A 20,266-nucleotide genomic window follows, 5' to 3' on the forward strand; every position below is an offset into this window, starting at 1 on the left:
AGAACAAACTTGAAGGAAAGCAAAACTGGTAAGTAGTTTGTGAAGGACCCACACGTAAACAGGTGCATATTCAGTCGTGTACAGAAGGGCAGCTGACAGATGTAGCCAGTGGAATATAGCGAGGGGTGACAGGTGTGACAGGGGTTGCAGCTGTTGGAACCTTCAATATGTTCATTTCCCCCACCTAGTTAGAAGGCACCTGTAGTGTGACCTCGACTGATCACTGAGATGAACGAAACTACGCTCCATTGCCCTCTTTGCAGAAGCGGCATCATTTGTGTATGCGGGCAAGCTGTTTTTTATACAAAGTCTATGAATGTGTGAAGAATAAAACAAAATAAAAAATTACGTGTGCTTTGCGTAATGCGAAGACGTGGGATCGTTCCCTTCCGGCGGCAAGTTGTTTTTCCATCCACTTTCATGGCCAATATTTTTATCATTTCTTTATTCACTTAATGAATACAATTTCCCCTCTGTTGTCAATGGTGTCTTTGGTTGTTGGTATCTTCTGATATGATACATATATGTACATATACCCATGAAGGTTTTCCCACAAATCACGTACACTTTTTTCATTTTGACATTCCTAATGCTAAGGTATTAAAATGCACTAGCCTATGCAGCATCTCTCAAATTAAAGAATGCGCAGTCAGATGGAAGGCAATATTGCGTATGGATCGAATCGAGAGTAGTGAATAGACAGTCGGCATGCGAGAACAGAAGGAGCACAAGGAGAATCAAGCTACAGAGGCTTGAAGATGGCTATTTTCGTATAACAATATCACTTACGATACTCTAAAATGTTATTCTCTTACCTTAAAGGACCAGAGATGGTAGACGAGCTCATTTTTACAGTTTATTTTTTTTTTCAGAAAGGTATGCTGCCACTGGGGGAGAAGTCTTGAACTACGCACTAGATAGGCAAACATTTGTCAGTGCACAATTTGTTTTCTGTTTTTCATGTTATTGCTGATGCCAGTAGACGGAGTAGAACCAAAGATGGAATGATCGTGAACCTTCCTGAGCCCGGAAAAAAGATCAGCCCTCACGAAAGCAAACGGCGCTCAACCACGACAAAAAGACACCTCGAACCACACATGGTTCCTGCAGCAAAGAAAGGCATCAGATTACCCAGTGGCACACGTTTCGTCCATGGTGCCGCAGTGAATGGCGGGTTGGACGTTGTTTTGATGGTAACCATTTCTTTACTGCAAACATTTATTACTCGACAGGAATCAACACCTACGTCTCGCTTCCACTTTTTGCGTCCTAATCTTTCGTGTCCTCCTCATTTCCCTTCTTTCTCAGAACAAATGGCCACAGCTTTTAGTTCGCGCCCGTCCTTTTTAACTTAAGTTTAAAGAATGTCAATCAATAATCTCACAAAAAAGATATCGCGTAGGGTACTTGTTGCACTGCTGTATTTATCTATGTAGACGGATCTTCTCCGCCCAATTGATGACCCGAAGGTAAAAGATTTCCGGTAGCCAAAGATATTGCAGCATGCAATGTTCCTTTGGGCACCCTTAAACTAAAGAAAAGAGACAAAATAAAACTGGAAAAGAACGTAGGCCGTTCACGAGCATGACATTCTCCAACAGGACGAGGAATGACATTCCATCTTTTCTCTCGGCTACGTCTTGAGCTTGCACCGAGTTTTTTGTAATGCTGGCGAAAGCCCCCTATCGGCAATCATAATTCATGTTTAAAGCAAGTAGCTCGATCCGATGCAACATTTTTTAGTGACCGTGGCCTTCTATTGGCTTTTCGAGAAAACAGAAGTGACTGTTAACGACATTCAATAAGCAGTACTCCCTGATTCCTAAATATATGTCGGTCCCATGAAGTTCAGTGTCCAGAAGTTCTTGGTGAAGGAATGACTGCAGCAAACGATAAACGAAAAGGTACTAAGTGGAGTTTCCATTACATACATACAGCAAGTACATTTATGAGCCAAGGGTGCGGGAAAAAGCAATCCTAATTATTTCTATGCGAGGCATAAAACTTTGTTTGTATGGTGTGCCGGATAATATGTTTTGATTTTAACCGACTAAGTAGTTCAACTCAGTGCATCTCTGTTATTCGTAATCAAACAGTAAAGCATGGCATAAACCCTATCATGCTGTACGTTCTTTTAGGCTGCACATATTTTCAAAAATTATATGAGCGTAGCAAACGGGGCACTTTTGCAGAGCAGTTGCCAGGTGAAGAGACGAAACTTTTCTGAGACGAATGTCGATTTCCGAACACTAATGACAAGAATTATTCTCCGAGCTTTTTCGAAAGCGATGAGCGTTATGGACTTACCCCTCGCGACAATTCGATGTCCATTCATACTCATCACTCAAACCCCAACCTTCTGCGAGAAAAACATAAATAAAAAAATTAACATTGTGCCTCGAGTATTCAAACTTCCGACAAACAGATGGGTAGCCTAGGATTGTGCCTTTCTGTCACTCTGCCGACGCTACAGCAGTTGCAGAGTGCGACAGCGCCAGTAGCTGCCACGGTTGGATCTCTCCGGCTCCATATTTTTGTGCCCAATGAAGCTGGCAGCCAGGCCCTATTCGTGTTTTAGCACGTTACCTTCCCAGTTGCGGAGGTGGTCTAAAATTAATTTCATTGCGCTAGCAATTACATGGACACCCCAAGCGCATTTCTGCCGTCACCGTGAGGTTTCGTGCAAAGTCCAAGGGCGATAACACCATCGCCACGTGCCCTACGCTGTATGTGCGAGTGAAACTGTGCGAGGGGAACCGGCGATCATGGCTCAATCTCGCCCGCGCGAAAGGGACGAAAGCGAAGAGGAAGCGCGCCGTCTTCCGTCGCGCGCGAAGCACCCAAGGTTGCGAGGTGCCAGGAGGAAGGGATGGTGGGGGGCGGCATTCTACTCCGGCTGTAGCTGCGCATGTGGTAGCAGCGCCCGGTCGCACGGCCGTATCTTGAGAGCGATTTGCGTTGGGGGCAGAGTTTAGGTCCGTCGGCGGCTTCTGGCTTTGCGCACACTGTGCATTCTCGACGCTGGCTTTGCGTTGAATCAATAGAGAGCACGAAGGTCACTTCACTCGCTACTGCTGCCGCGCCCCCTCAAGCCAGCGTTTCGACAGCGAGTGTCCACGGTCACGATTGTGATGCGTTCATGTTTGCTGTGCGCGCTGACACCATGTTTGTGAATTTGGTTAGCAAGCGAATGTTTACATGGTGGTTCGGCTCATAAAAGTACTATCGTTAATTCGTATGGGTGTTTGCTTATTTGCTATCGCAATCGATGTTTCGCCTTTCCGGAGAAACTGCTTCGTTTTCTTCTGCATGTAATAACAATGTGTGAGTGCGTCTGCTTCGCCTTCACGAGTATTCTTCTTGAGTTCTGTTCCTTACCATGTTTGCTGTATAGCACTGACGTTGCCTTGTTTCCTTCGAAGATAGCGTGCTGCGTTATAATGAGGCTGCTCAAAAATAAACTTGAGGCAAACCGAACGGCTGCTGCAGTAAAAAAGCTGCAAAGCTCTTTTTTCATAGAAATCACTGGCCAACTTAGAAAAGGTAAAAGGAGCAAGAAAACCCGATTCTTTGCACTTTACCACGGGCAAGTGCAACTTTAACAAAGAAGTAAGACTAACTCATCGACTTCGTCCCAGAAAAGGAGATCGCTTCTTCTCACTCGCAGAATTTCCCTTCGAGGACGAGAGCATGTAAAGAGTTTATATTACTGCGCATTATGTTCTGCCGCAAATATTGAGGAAGCAGTAAAAATAAACACGCGCTGTAATCATTGAGAAGAAAACTTGGCATAAGGCAGGGCAAGATGTATGCAATAAAAGATGAGCATAGGAGTGTAATCAGCTATTTGGATGAAATAGCGAAAGCAGCAGAAGAATGTTGTACTGTCCTGTACAGTACTCAGAGATGTCACGCTACCTTGATTCGAAGTAGTGATGAACAGGCTAGAGATGCTACTTCTATAACTAAGAATGAAGTTAGAAGGCCACTGAAAGACATGTACAGGGGCAAACATAGAATAACAGCCGATTTATTCAAAGATGGAGGAGATATTACGCTTGAACACGTTGAGGCAATTTGTACGCAATGTCTTACGACTTGAAGTGTATCAGAGAGCTGTAAAAATGCCAACATTAAACTAATCGATAAAAAGGGAGACAATAAAGAATTGAAGAATTGTAGGCCAGTTAGCTTTCTCTCAGTATTGTGGAAGATACTCAGGAAGATAATTTCCAATATAGTCAGGGCAACACTTCATTCATCTATGGGATCAGGCTCGCTTAAGGAAGGGATATATTTTACAATGATCTAGGGCCATAACATCGGTCAGGTAATCAAGAAACCTACGACGCACACTCAACCTCTCTATATTGCTTTCATATATTATGAAAAGGCGCTTCGTTAAGTAGAGATACCAGCAGTCATGGAGGCATTGCGTAACCAAGGACTACAGGGGCCCTATAACGTAAAACTATTCCAACATGTTCTTATTCTAATGTCCTGACGTCCAATCTGGGCAACCGCCGACGCAAGGATCGGGTGGTCACCCGCAAGGTTATCTGAAGAGACCAATGAAACGCTCATCTCGATCATAGGAGGTCACTTTTGTTTGCTTTAAAAATGAACACCAATACCTACACTTAGCGGCTTGTCTATGTTATTGGCTGACGAGAGGCGAGGACCACGCTCAAGTGGAGAGGGATTCAATGGGCCCGAGCCAGTGCACTGAAAATTGATAACCGGATGAAGAGTGTGGTGCCGGCGTCTGCGATTGGTCCGCTTTTCCTTATAAAGCTTACGGTGGCTGGTCAAAAATTGCGGCGGCATGCAATGCAAGGTTAAAAATGCTGCTAAAACGCATCCTCAGCAAAAAAAGAGTTGGTAGAGCGAGGACGTAAACGCGCGGAAAGTTCTCGAAAACGTTACACGGCGACGCAAAAAGTTTTATTGTACGAAAATAGACCCATGCTCTCCGGCAGATGTGCGTAGCCGGTGCCTCAGCAATTGGCGGCAGCCATCTTTTATTCCTTTCGGAACGGGGAGCCTGCGGCTATTCAGAAGAAAATTCAGTTTTGTTCGTCATCTTAGCGCATCTTTAACACGTAAACGTCACTTTGACGTGGTGAGTTCTTTCGGTTTGGTGACATTGCGTGACAGGCAGGCGTAGTGGGTGCAGCGATAAAACTTTAGACCAATAACCAAGGTCTACCGGCGAAAAGACATCAAATCAAAAATAACTGTTTTTTTTTTGTTTGCTCCAATCATGCATAATCAGTGAGTACAAGTTATATCAGATGGGGAGTTATTGCGGTTTTCGTGACGTCGCGTGACAGAAAGATGAAGTGGGGGTTGTTCAAAGAAGTTTTTGAGCAACGCGGAGGGCTTATTTCAGAATTGGAATAAAGTTTGGAATAGCTTTACGTTATTGCACCCCAGGAGGCTCCTCACCATGCTTCTCCACAATAAAAATAAAAAAGCACCTATCAACAAAGGGGTCAGACAGGGAGACAAAATTTCTCTAATGCTTCACTGCGTGTTTAGAAGAATTCAATCCATTAGACTGGCAAGGCTTGGGAATGAGGGTCAACGGCGAATATCTCAACAACCGTCGGTTTGCAGATGACAGTGTCCTGTTCAGCAACACTGTGGACAAGTTAAAACAAATTATTCAGGCCCTTTACAGAGAGAGTGTACGAGTGGGGTTGAAGATTATTATGCAGCGCATTCACAGGGCTCGTTACGTGCGACCATCTGCCATTTGCTGTGCGCGCAGACACACGCTCTCCTGTGGAGCATTGCTCACTTTTGCACTGCGTCCGTCACCCCACACTGCTCTGCGCCCCTGAGGGCCGAATATAAGATGCCTGCAGTGTGCAGCGTTTGTCCGATTATTAATCACAACAGCCACTAATTTCTCATTCTTCTGCATGGCTGCATTGCGTGCCTTAAATGCATTGTCCGCGGTAAGAAAGCAAGAAGACTGCACAACCCTCAATGACCTGCAAGTATTCGGAAAGAAGCACGGTTTCAGTCTATGATGCCACCTTAGCATGAGTCCACCGGGACGGCAATGATGCTCACAGATCGTTCTTCGTCTGTGTTGCGGTACGTGCATAGTGGGCATCATTGAATTCGCGCTTGTTTCGTACTTTTTAGTTCGGGTCCCAACTAGCCACAACAACAGCCGCGAGCATGGTCTAGTGAACGCGGCGGTACAAAACACGGAGACGAACGTAAACCTGCATATACGACGCCTTGACAAAGGTACGAAATCTACGGAGCAGCACGCTTATGAGCACGCAACACCATCAAAAAACCGCCACTGTGTCTTGACAACATGGCGGCTACAGCGAAAAATACCACATGATTTGTTCCACACTTTTTTTAACACGCGGACCTGTCCTCAATTTCTTTATTCCTCCGTACTTGATGGCCACTTTAAGTTTTAGCGATGCCTTTACTAAAGCAACCGTTCACAACATTTTATTGTATAGCACCTATAATGTTTCTACTGTGCCTACTTAAGTTGGGACTTCCTTAGCCGCATGACATGTTTATAGTCACAAAGGGATGGATAAGTGGGCTAGTTATTAATGCATTGTTATAAAAACTTAGAGCGCTAAAAATACACAGGAAGTAGACAAAGAAACACACACCACACGTCACATACATCCGTTGTGAATGAGCGCGTGCGGTGTGTGTTTCTTTGCCTGCGTCCTGTGTGTTTTAGCGCTCCAAGTTTTTATAATAATTTTTGTCGTTCCCGCATAGTTTCCGTTTCGACATCCGAGCGCCATGTTGCGCTCCATGCGCTCCATGTTTTATGAAGATGCCACGTGCGTTGCCTCTGCGGTTAATGACCTGGCTGCTTCTCCTAATACAAAATAGTTTTGACGCAGCATGCTGGATCAGTCTTTTTATTGTGATTTTTATAAAAACTGCAAACAACACAGTCTACTTCATGCGTAAAATGGCTGCAGAGGCGAATGACAATTTAGATGTTGGCATCCGCATTCGTTAAAAAATATGTTAGGTAAATCATGCACGGCTCGGCCTGGTTACTACAGCGTTATGCGCCTGCTTTTCTGGTGAATACTTACATGGTACAATTAGGCCGCACCTGCTCGACATGAGAGTGTTCTGTATCGTTCTCACAAGAAAAATATAATGGTTAAATACTATGCTTCACCAAATTTTCGATGATCGTGCTTGCAAAACGTGGTAACCGGGGATCAAAACACATTGTATTGGCGTTCTGATAGTAGCATGCTGCGTCAGATGGTAAGCAGTTTAAGTTTTCCTGTGTGACCCTTCTTGTCTGCCAGCCACATTTATTTAAAAAATAGATGTTTGTTCATGTGTATAACTATAGTGGAGATGAATGCAGCAGCCTCTCGTTGCCAGGTTTTCATCACACTAGCGAAAACAGTACTCCAGTTCGGGCAATTTTTTTTTCCACATAAGAGAGATCGCAAGACAGGCACTGGAAATGGGTATTAAGGCTGAGGTGGCAAAACCAACATCATTTACAAAGTTGGTGCCTAGAGGTGTGTTTCTGCTGTTTTGATGTGTTGAAAAATTTTTCATAAATTTTCTATAGATGTGACGTCGAGTTGCGTGATATCCTCGAAAGCTGGAACTCCGAAGCTAGGCACTGTCCAAACCGCTCCCTTTGTTTTCGCTACAACGCTTTTTTTATGTTGTACATCAATGGTGGCAATTGGTGGTACATTGCCTTGCTTTATTTTAGGTTTTCTTGACATTACCTTCCTGGTATTCGATTCACTGCATATGAGGATTACGGGTACTGAAAATTGCCTTTCTGGACTGGATAATTCCTTAGTTTCAAAGGACGATTTATGACTGTCTTGTTTTGGCCTAGTGCGGCGGATATTAGTGACAATCAGGACCGTTTTCGATGAGTTATGCGGTTTTCGTCGATGTTTCGAGTCTGCTTTAAAATCTTCGTATTGTTTTGAGAAATTTTGGTTAAAAACGGTTACTATCTTTTTTGTGCTACCTGGGTATCCACAGCCTCACTAAGGTTATTGCGATGAATCACTCGTCTTCACGAATATCACAAAAGTGCGGATGGGATGTTTTTGAGTGTTAAATTCAAATCCTAATGTGAAAAATTCACGTAAGGCTGGATGGGGCCGGATTCGTTTATGCCACTCGCCGAACACTAAAATGCCCTTCACGGAACACCGTTTGGGAATCCCTGTTATAATGTAACGTTTCGACTTAATTTGCGCCTACAGTGGTTATTGTGTTTATTCTGCATAGCTTCTCTGTTATTTCAAAAAAAATATCTATATCCTTTACGATTTAGCATTCGTACTGCGTTACAGGTGTTACGTTTGTTTCAACGTTGTAGAGCACTGACGCCGATGTGTTAGATGCACTGCTGGTCAGCAAATGGACAGGCTTCGTCGGGCAATAAGCCTTTAGTCTATTCTCTGACGTGGCTGATGTATGCTGCTTGTGATTATTAACACAAAGGTTAGTTCAATCTAACTATTCCCGTATTTCATTCCTGTATTGTTTTGTTGAGGAAGCGTTCGACAGTGTAATTTATGTTTACGAGACAAATGTATGTGATTTAAAGCTACGTATTCCGTAGAAATAAGCATATGCAACATATGCCTGCGGCTGTATGGGTTGCTGGAGAATTGTCAACATACGAGAGAATGGCTTTTTCTTTTTGACACATACGCTTGTTCCACAGCGCATTTTGCTGCAATAGAAAGGACTGACTGATCGGTTAATCAATTTATTGACCCGTCAGTTTACTTATTCATCCATTGAATGATCATTTTTTTTTCAACAGGCATCACTTGGTGCGTGAACCTGGGAGAAAGCAACGGGCGATTAAACAACAAACGATAGGAATCACAGGTTTAATTTAACCGAAATGTAGAAATAATAAAGTATACAGGAAGATGAGAGCTTTTTTACTCAGTGCTCTCCTTTCTTTATCATTATTTGTTGTCTTCATTTGATTATGAAGAACAAAAATCGGGCCCTTCTTTTATCTTTCTCGTTCATTAATATCGCTAGAGTGCAATAAATTCAGCATCCACGTTTTCCTAAAGTCTGAGGAAAAGATCTGAGAGGATACTGTTTCCATGTGTAAGGTTGTGCTTTCTATTCTTAGGATTCGTAACTAACGTTTTTTTTTTTTGTTCGTAAGGGAATTTAGCTGCTTTTTAATTCCAATCCGAAAGAGAGTGCAGTGAAGCGGAAATGCACTCAGATCATTCGACGCATTAAAGATACAATCTCTTTCCATGTGCATTCGCACGAAGAATAAATGTTCGACTACCAATGTACCACCGAACGTAACGACTCGGAGTTGTTTATGCTCGTACGAACGAAAGGGATTTGCAAATGACAGCCGTTCATTTTACGTTCCATTAAATCTGGGTTTCCAAAGCAGTGAATCGTATTCGAACGCTCATAGGGTCACACTTATTGCGAACACGGAAGCATGGAAAACAGTGAATTATGAGGTTTTGTGCTTAGCCTTGAACTTATTGAATCAATGGAAGTAAAATGGAGTCCGACCATTGCGGAACTTTCTCTCCTTTTGTGATATATCTTAACCAACTTTATGTTTTTGAGGTAGGCATTCTATGAATTTTAAAATCTCGCTGCTTCCAGAAATATGCGGTTTGAGAAACACGTATTTCATTTAGCTTAGCACAATATTTTTAGCAGAAACTGCGAATAGCTTCCTTTCGGTTGAGCAGTAATCTTCCTTTTTGTATATCTAGCCAGCTGTCTTTAACTCCCTAAATTTATTAGAAGTATAAATTAAACACGAAGGAGTTCCGAATGGAGTTTTTTAAGATATGCATGGAAACACGCTGGCGAGGCGAGTTTGATAGGTCGCATAAAATTGCGTGACAAGTTTCGAAGTAGTGCAAACTTCCTCGTCTAATCACAAGCGGAAACCACTTTCCATGGGGATGAAGATGGGAGGAAGGGAATTTTCTACGAAGCCTGTGGGATACATTATGCATGCGGAACTTGACAGAAAATCCAATTTCAGGCGTCTAAGCGGCAATGTGATAATTTCGTATCACAGCGGTCGTGAAGAGTTTTCCTTGCTTTTTGCTTACTTTTGCTTGAAGAGACTGACCTACGAGGTGAGTTGCTTTTGAGCACAGTCCTTACGAAACTGGCCTCTAGATGTGTGCCACCACCTTAAGTAACAGGGAGGGTGCAAATGAGCTTCATTCGTTTTTCTTTTTCCTTCGCGTTATAACACTTAGTACTGGTTATTGTATCTGCTTAGTTGCCGATAAAGCGTGGACTCGTACTGCACTTCTGCCTAATAAAGTTATTTCACTCACTCCCTCACAAACGCATCCTCACGGCATAGTTGTGAAGCGGTGCTTTCCTTGTTCTTCTTATTCAGTCTTGCATATTAGGCTTAAGGGCAAGAAAAATTGTTAAAAGGATGGAACGGTGCGATATCCTGCCCAAATCAGAATAACGCTTATCCCAGCTTTCCCGTGATGATCAGCACCAAGCATTTTGTGGTTAGGAGGTGGTTTAGTTCCTTCCGAGTAATGACGAGGTCATTAGTCACTTGCCTGCTTGTTTCGCTTAAGTCACTCACGTTGTTGGCAGTGGTGGTTCCTGCTTGGTATTGTGGAAGAAGTTTTGGCTCGAACTGATGTTGGCCGTAGAAAAAAATAATTTATCCTGCACATCTGGTGACTATGGTTCAAATTGTCTCCAGTTCGGTCAATGAGAAAGAATTTAGACTTCTGCTTTATTAGGTGCACACATGGTCAGCCATAGCACATCAGCTGACAATGTAGCGAAGCCTGTGAAGAGGCTATAGGCATACTTGGCGCATTACAACCACTGTGTGGTGCCTTCTGACAAGAAATGTGGGCTCACTGACCTAACTGTGCAGCTTTCCTAACCATACTCAAGCCGTCATGTACTCTGTATTAAAATGAAACATGTACCTGCCTTTGAACACGAGAACTCGACGTCAGAAGGTTCATGCTGTGAACCTCATTTCGCAAAGGTAGCTCTGTCTAGCGGCGGCAAAAAAAACTTGGTCTTGGACCCGTCTTAAACGTCTTCTTTAACACGAGAGCGTTAAGGCGCCCGTGTAGCAGAAAATTTGGTGCAGGCGTCGGACGTTGCTTGGACGAAAAGTTTGTCGAACCACCCATACCTAGGCACTCCACGTGACGCAAGGAACTGACCGAACTATTTGAATTTCTCAACCTAGAATACGCAGAAAAATCGTAAGCGGCGGCTTACACACACCCTACAGACATGGTAGCTCTCGGATTGTAATTTGAATATACGAGAAAACATAATTCTGTTACGCGAAAACTAAAAGAAATTCATTTTCCAGCGTTTCTGCCATTCACGAACCAGCCGCGGCGTCCGCCATTTGCGCGTGCCGGCGCGTGGGTGTCTCAGAGGCCCCGGAGCGGCGCGCCCGCTTCCTTGCAATACCTCCAGCTGGCGCTCACCTCCGCCCCATCGTGACCCACGCAAGAGGCCGTGTTTCCATAGAGTTTCCTACAAAATTACTAGAGGGAACTCTGGCGCTGGTGTCTACGTGAGCTACAATGGGAGCGGTTGTCCCAGCATGGGAATTATGGGAAGTACATGGATTTGCCTAAACTTCGTCCTTTTGGCTTCAAACAGCTTTGTGACTTTGTAAACTCGTCATTTTCAACAGTTTATTGCGTAATAAGTAATTCAATAAACATCATTAAAATTGCCCGACGGCAGGATTCGAACACAGGGACTCTAGTACAGAAGCCTGATATTGAAACCATTAAGCCACGAATGCATGTATCGACAAGCGAATGAAACGCACTTATGAACTTATCGCGGGCATGCCAGTGCTTTGAGACGCTAGAGACGCTTGGCGCGTTTCGATTTGGGCACATAGACAAGCTCAATCGTTGCAATTAATAGCAATTGTACGCGTTCCCGGCGTCTTCTGCACTTCGAAGAATATAGATTGCGCTGAAATATACGACAATAAGATTTATATAGCGTAATATACAAAGCCACAAGAACGTCTGAATCCATAAGCACGAAGATCAGACAAATCCATGTACTTCCCATCATTCCCATGGTATGACAACGACTGCAGCGCCAGAGTTCCCTCTAGTAATTTTGTAGGAAACTCTATGCGTGTTTCTACCAGAAAGCCGACCTTCGTGCATAGCATTGGCGACCAGCGTTTCCCGGTAAACATTGCGGTTATATGCGCTACAGTTGACGGGAAACGTGAGAAGCAATCAGAAACCTTTGAATGCTATCGAGTTCCATTCTTAAAGGCGAAACTTAAGACTCCTGCAAATTTTTTGTCATTGAAAACCCATATGAATGACATCTCATTTCGTGTCAGAGACTTTCAAAGAAGGAGCATGCCAAAATGCTTCGGTTTATATTTGCCAGATATTGAAGTGGCTTCACGTTGGGAACCCAAATTCTCTCCAGAACACTTCATCGTTTATGTTAGCCTTTAAAAATTATTACAACTGATTTAATGTAGAATTTTCTGTTTATATCCTAAACATGCATAGTCCCCTGAAGTACTAGACAGTATTGAAGAAAATATTTTTAAATGTGGTGGAGTGGCTTTTAAGAGTTCATGTGTATCAATGTAGGGATTCTTCTGCTTGTTGCACTTTTACCTGAGGCGGAAGTTTGTTGGATTTATTGATGATGTGCTTTTACACAAAACAGCAGTTCGTATCAAGTCATACATTGCGCTGTTTCGAGTGACCTGCTGCGTATGAGTACAAATCTAAAGCCAGCGTGTTGTTTATTAACAATTAGTATATTTGAATCAACGAAGTGGCCTCTAAAACAAAAGAATATATACATAATTATTCGTTTTATTACCATCTGTGAATTTTTAATGGAGGACGATGCTCTTCCATGAATTCTCAAATATTATTGGTGAGTACTAACTGCTGTATCAATTTCACGAGCCTTTCACATGGATACTACATCACTGTTACGATTTCACGATCCTTTCACATTAATACTACACCCATCAGGACTACCTTCAACCTGAAGCGGGTAACGAGCTCATAAAGATGTCGTTAATGAATTTTCCTTCCACCTACTCTTAGGGCCTACTGTGATGAACCAAACAAAACAATTATTCAACTAAATACATTTTCTTCTGTACCTGCGATTTCCCGTCGGTCGCGGTTTTCGTCCTTCTCAGTGATTAAAACTCGGACGTCTAGAAAGTGTAACATGCAATATACTTGAGGGCATAAAAACTATCTCTCGGTGGGCATAAATACGAAATTATTCTTTTACGCTCTTCCAAAGTATAGACTGTTTCACAAGCTCAACTTCTCTGACGGCAGTCCGCTTGTTCTAACCATATCATCGTGTTTTAATGTTTACCTTACACATGGTAAAGACAATGTTCGTCATCAATTTACGCACAGCCTGTGTGCATGCAGAACGCGTGCGAGACATTTAGTTTTAATAATTATTTCCCCATATTGTTCAAGCTAAATGACGTTTGTACACAATCAGAAAGCGTTGCGCTGAATGCTTTATGTGTGTAATACAAATTAATACATTGGTATTACTAGAAAAGGAATAACTAGGGTCAGCAGCGGCTGCAGCGTTTTCACAGAGCCGGTCTATGATTAAGAAACGAGAGCTCTGCTCGCATTGGAGAGCTGGTTATGTTGCTGCAGTGCACTACATTCGTCGTCACTACGATCGCCTCCCGTAGAAAAAGGACAGAGAATGAGCAAACCCTTTATCGAAAATGACCACCTACCTATTTCCACCTACATGCTACTCCGCAGGTAGCATGTGCAACAAGAAGAGAAAAAAAATAAGGTCAAGTAATGTTATCAGTAGTTGAGTAAGTGTCCCATGCTAGAAAGGTAGGCTGTAAGTGTAAAATAAAATGAAATAACAGTCTTGATGAGACGACATGCATGAGTCATATAGTTTAGATAGCAAGCCAATTGACTCAGTCTATACGAACAAAAGTCTAGGGCTTCGCGATTTGATTAGTAAGGCCAGTAACCTAGCGTCGGTGTTCATGTTAAAGGGCCTTGGTCGAGCTTTTCCAAGTCTATTTATTATCGAGTCGCTAGTTTTTTTAAGCTGGCTAGTCGAGAAAGGAGCCACTCTGTCGACTCAAGAGGAAGACAGGACGAGCGGGTGGTATTCAAACGCTGCACGTTAGTGGATGCTTTCACGGCCACGACAGCGTTGGTACGCAGGCGGCATTATAGGCTCCATGACTCTTCAATGTCTGCGCAACAAGGACGGTAGGGCTCATGGTATTTGGATACATGTCTGCTCGAAAGGGTAAAACGACGAGGCGGGTGGCGACGAGGCGGGTGGCCATCGTATTTTAGGGATTTTTGTTGCCATCCTACGTGCCGTTACGAAGGAGCAGGCGATCTTGCGGTATTTTCCCGTGTCGTGGGAAGGTTGAGTGTCATACATTCGCATTCGACGGGCCTGTACCGAAGAATGGTATCAAATGAGGTCGATGTTTCGCGATTATACAAGATGATGAATGGTAAAAAGCTTGTAATCGCCTGCTGGGCACTGTTGTAGGCGTACGTCGCAAAGGCAGAATGAGGTCCGAGCTGGTGCGGTCAGACGCGGCGCGTTCGGAGGGCGTGTCAACAGCCCGGCTGAACGTTCTCTCAAACCATTGATTTGTCGATGGTAGTCAGCGGTATTACGATGAACAATGAGGCATTCCGCAAGGAGTGGGTTTAAGTCTTCATAAAGTAACTAACGTCCTCTGTCGCTCATAATTTCGCGAGGCGCGACGTGTTGCATAATGAATCGTTGCAAAAGGAAGGATACCATATCACTGGCTGCGGAAGCAGGCGCGGCTGCTCTTTCCACGAATCCCGTCAAGTTGCCGATGGGAAATGTTATCCAGCAGCTTCTGGAGGCCGTACACGGAAGCGAGCCTGTACAAGTCAATGCCCTTACGGTCGAATGGCTGGCTTGGCAGCACATGGGATTGGCTCGAGGGAATTGGAGGCATGCTGAGCAGGAATAGCGCGTCCTTGGCACTGCAGGCATTACCTAATATAATTGGACACGAAGGCGTACGTGCCACGCCAATAAAGCCTGTAGCTAAGCAGGGTTAATGCTTTTAAGAGGCATCCGTGTGCGCGTTGCGGGTCACCATGGTCATCATTGCGGGAGCATGTTTTCGCACGGCCATGCCGAGATAGACGAGTGGCCAGTTGCGGCCGCAGGAGAAATGGTCGTGGCTTTACAGAAGGCCGCCCCGGATCTCAAGGTGAAAAGCCTGACGAAGCAAAGCTCCAAGAAAGGGAGCAGGAGGACGTTTACAGGTTCGAAAGAAAGCCAATGAGAGTGCTAATCGGGACCCGCTTGCAACGCTCCTAAGTCATGTCGCAACCCGCTGGAGGCAAAAGTACTTCGTTCAAGGCGGAGAGTGTGTCGTGCGAACTACAAGTTACACGGTGTTTTCTATCAAATAATGTTGGATTCACGTCACCAACACATTGGGTCGTTTGACCCAAACTTATGACTGACACTAGGGGAAGCACCCGAGTGATGCTGCCTGTGGGAAGTGCTGCCGGAGGGAAATTTCTGCACAAGAAAGGCTCCAGCTTATTTAAAATAAAGGCTATATTATGACAGGAAGGTTTTTCATTGCGGTCACTGAAAACAAAAAAAAAACTTTTCTGTCCATTTTTCTGTAGTAAGCTTATTATCCCTCGCTCTGGTTCTAGTAGAAATAATTAGGGTACCATCATTCTTTCTTTATAATTTACATTGTTCAAATACGCTCGCTTAAAGGGGCGAAAAGAGCTCTCATTTAGCATCTTACTTCTGCCGTAATGATTCGTAACACGCCAGTGCGAATAACAGTTGCTATAAAAGAAACTATGCGGCCACACACTGTCGAGTTGCACGTGCCTCGTGCAGCTATATGGAAAGCAGGTACGGTGCCGCGACGTACGAAGGAACAAAAGCAAGAAAATAATAGACACGTCATGTATAAAGAAAATTCAATACATGCGCGTGAATCGGCAGCCGTTGGCTCCAGGACAAATAAGTGGCTCTGCTGAATGAGTGAGAGTATAGTTACTGGGTTTTTAGGTGTAAGCATAGATGGCCCGTCTGTGAAATGGCGAGATTACGCTTGAAGCCGGGAGGGAAGCGAGCACCGTAGGAGGAACGCGCCAGGAGGTGGAGAAGAGAATCGCCGCGTTCGCACCGTTTCCGTTTGTGCTTCGACGCCGCGGTGTTCCCTGTGCACGTTCGCGAGATCTTTTCTTTGCATCTGTAGCACTTGCTCTTTCGCTGCGTCAGACCACGCGTGGCATTGTCGAGTTCAATGTAGCGTCTGCGGTCGTGTTCACTCCCTTTCCGTTTGTACTTCGACGTCGTAAGCTGCGGTAACGCAGTGAAACGTCACTGTAACTTCTTTGGTACTCTCATGGCACACTGATATGGTTAGATAAGGTAATGATATTGACACGTCGATGAGCATACCCCAGGGGACATAGTGTTGCCTTTAAAATGGGTCTCTGTTACACTGCCTTGTTTGTGCTGTAGAAATAATGAAAGAACCCAAATTCGCCTGAATTGCCGGAAGTCACAATGTTAATGCAAATGGTTATTTAGGGTAGCGCACACAACGTTTTCTAGGTGCTGCTGCTAGAAAATATTGTATGAACTCTCTTTTACGCAAATTGTACTTCTTAGCACCGTATTTTAAAGAATTTCATTGTATATGTACCTTTGTTCTCACGGAAAATTCGTGTGGACACCCCAATCATCGGCGCGGCCTGCGACAAAGCCTACTTCACAATTTGCAGAAAAACTGAAAATACGTTTCAGTTCTGGTGTGTAGGTTCACAAGCTACATTACGATTATGAGACATAAAAATCTGAGGGACTCCTGAATAATGTTGACGACCTAGAGTTCTTTACGCGCATCTGAATTTACTATTGAAAAATCGAGGTATGTTGCGCTTCCCAAGATTAAATATACTAAAGCACCATTGGCGCTAGGTAAACACTTTGCCCAACGTATATATCCTGAGCAAATGAAGTTGCTACAAGATCAATTGTGCTTACCGAGCTGAACGTCAGCGGCACCCTGAACGCATTAAGCTGACACCGCTCTCACCCGGGGCAAGGCACATTGCGTACGACAGCACAAAAATTGCAGCCTCAGCGGAAAGTCGTCGATATAACATCGCGCACTACAGACTCTACGAGCTGATACACTGACGAATAACGACACGTTCTACCGTTCTACTGTAGAAAGCACATTTGTACTTTTGCTGCTGTAAACTAGTTTTTTTTATTTTAATGTGACGGTGCAGGCACGTTTGCAGTATTACAACATAACGAATATAGAGGTCATCAAGGAAGCTTCCTGATCCTTCCGCGTCCAATAAAACTCCTCTAAGGTGTCCGGTCACATCATACTGAACTCCCGTGCACAATTCTTGTCGACGCCGCAGTGCTTTCTTCGCACCACGTGGCCTCCTTACGTCTCTAAGTTTATCATTATTACGTAGAACGGAGCACAGCCACAATTCCAAAGGAACACAGCGAGTCATATGAACTCGGTTGCTTTATGGACGACTTTTCGAGGATTGTCAAGTTGTGACATTAGCAAAGGTTCCCCTACCTCCCTTCATAGCAAGAAGAACGTGAATATTTTGCTCAATATAAGCGCGGATTTATTTTCATTGTGCAGGATTTACAACAGCACATATGGGGAACAAAATAAAGTTTAATAAAAGCTTTCAACTCTGCATCCTACAGGAATAGCTGCAACAGAACGCCGTTAGAAGCATACGCAGACATAGCCAAGCGTAATTCAAGTCATCTGGTAGTTCGATTCCTGATTACAAGTCCGTCATTCTTTCGTTATCATGTATGGGATCAACACGCTTACGCCCTGCAAGTTTATTTTGGGCGATTAATTTTCTGGCGAATATTTCTGGATGTCTATGCTTACTAGCGTTCAACGCAAACATCAATGAAAGCTTCACTTCAACCGATTCCTCCAGCTCGTGCGATCCGCGGATAATTTTCGATAAGATACATTGGGTGATGAGACCACAGAGGTCATAAACGTTCTTTCCATTTATAAATGTGATAAACGGTACAAATTCATTAGAACTCTGCCTTAATCAAGGGAGACACAACTACCGCGTAATGTTTTTAGCTCCTGCAGGTATTACGCCATATTAGTTTGAATAGCCAAAGCACCATGCCACGTCCCCGTCTCGTCGTACCCACCCCTCCCCTCGCGTCACTATAGGAGCAAATACGAAATATGAGTGCGAGCATATGCAAGACTGTATAGTGGAGCAGCACCCTGGATTACCTTGACAAACGTGGACGCATCGCAAAGTCATGCAATGTTGATTGCCTGGTAGAAAGAAGGACTGACAACATGGTTCCGACTTAGTACCGCGAATTCTAACCGATTGCCGGAGTGGGGACTAGGTGTTCTGGCTCTCGCCCATGTGCAAGCCGAATCGCTTGGGCATCCAATATGGCATTTCAGTGCAAAGTGTGTTTTATAGTGTTCTCATTTAAATGACAACGCTCATTTTGATGTTCGAGTGCTTGCCGGCTTTTTAGGTGCACACGGGTGAAGCCGTAGGCAGTCTAAGGACAACGGTATGATCACAATATAATGACGGTTATGAAATCATGACAAACGTGTAAAGGTGTAGCGTGGTGACGGCGGCATGGGCACAACGGGATGACGATGAATGTATAGACGAAAGCAGCAACACAACTGTACGACAGTGATTGTACGACGATGAAGCATGACGACTGTGAAGAGTGAAGTGTGGTGAGTGAAGTGCCAATTTCAGTGTTTGCGAGAGAAAAAAACGAAGTGGAGAACCAAGACTGCGCCCGCGTGCGTAAGTATGGTGCTTGAGGAAAGAAGGCGGCGATGAAGAGCCAGGCACGAGGAAACTTGGCGGAAGAAACAGATATGAATAATGGAAAATGAGCCAAATGCGGCAACCCAAGAAGCTCAACGAAACCAATAAGTGAAACGAGGATGACCCGAAAGTAGAAAAGAGTAAAGTGCATTAGACAATGCGGCGGTGTTATATGACGTGTTCTATAGGTCAGCCGTCAGACTGGGAGTTCAAGATGTGCCGCCGGGTCTCAGACTTGAGCCACAAGGGCTGCTGTTCTGTAAGAGTCCACCTAGTGGACATGCCCATTTCCTCTGCGGCGGAATTTCTGATTGGATGGGCTTGGCTGCGCTCTTACCGAATACCTCCCCTGGACTCAACACGTCCGGAGCTACCAGTCAAGGGCTAGTCAGTGCCTTCCTATGCTTTGTCACTTCGCCAGCATACGGACACGAGGGCATCCGACGTCGAGGGCATCCGACGCCGAGTGCGCCCACAGGCCTCGAGGCCTGTGGATCCTATGGCCCATTGGCAGGACCTCAGCAATCGGGCAGCGTGCTCGAGCAGGCATGCAGGTGCCTGGCCAGGACACCGCGTTTCCCTGCTGCTTCCTCCTTAAGCTTTGCAATGCAGCGCCTGCTTTATCACAACCGGCTGGACACGACATAGAGGCAGTCAACCACAACCGGTCGCTCAGCCACATCTCTGCTGTGGTGAGATTTTTACCGCTTCCATAATGGCCTCAGCCCATTCGTCGTACAGCGGTGAGTTGTTCTTGCTTTGACAGAGCTGCATGTTTTGGATTGCACTGCTTCTTACCGTTTTTGTCTTGTGGTCCTTGCTTAATGTTATTTAAATACGCGTCATGTCGTTAGATTTCGTTCGTTGATTGCTTTTCAAAAACGCAATCAAAAACAAAAATGTAAACAAGTGAATACGGAGATTCTGTCCAGAAGCTTCCGATGAGATCTACACGGCAACAGTACGTGGTATATTACAGAAGGTACCGTAGAATTCGATAAGCGTGCCACTTGAAATTAATCATGCTTATCGCCACTAAAGATGATCTTGGCAAGGACAAAGCTGACTGATGTTCATGGCCCGCGCTTGGCCTGATTTTGGCAGATAACTAAAATGACGCCGAGTGCACCTAAAATACATAGAGAGGTTTGGGAAAGACAAAGGTCTGAAATGAATTTTTTCGCCCAGTCAGCATTTTCATAAGGCCAAATATCTCGCTATGATGCGAAATAGGGCCACGGTTGCCTGTTTATTTGAATTGGCACACTAAACCATTGCTAACCGAGACCTCTGACGTTTCT

This window comes from Dermacentor albipictus, chromosome 9, assembly GCF_038994185.2.
Source record: "Dermacentor albipictus isolate Rhodes 1998 colony chromosome 9, USDA_Dalb.pri_finalv2, whole genome shotgun sequence".
Taxonomy (NCBI): domain Eukaryota; kingdom Metazoa; phylum Arthropoda; class Arachnida; order Ixodida; family Ixodidae; genus Dermacentor; species Dermacentor albipictus.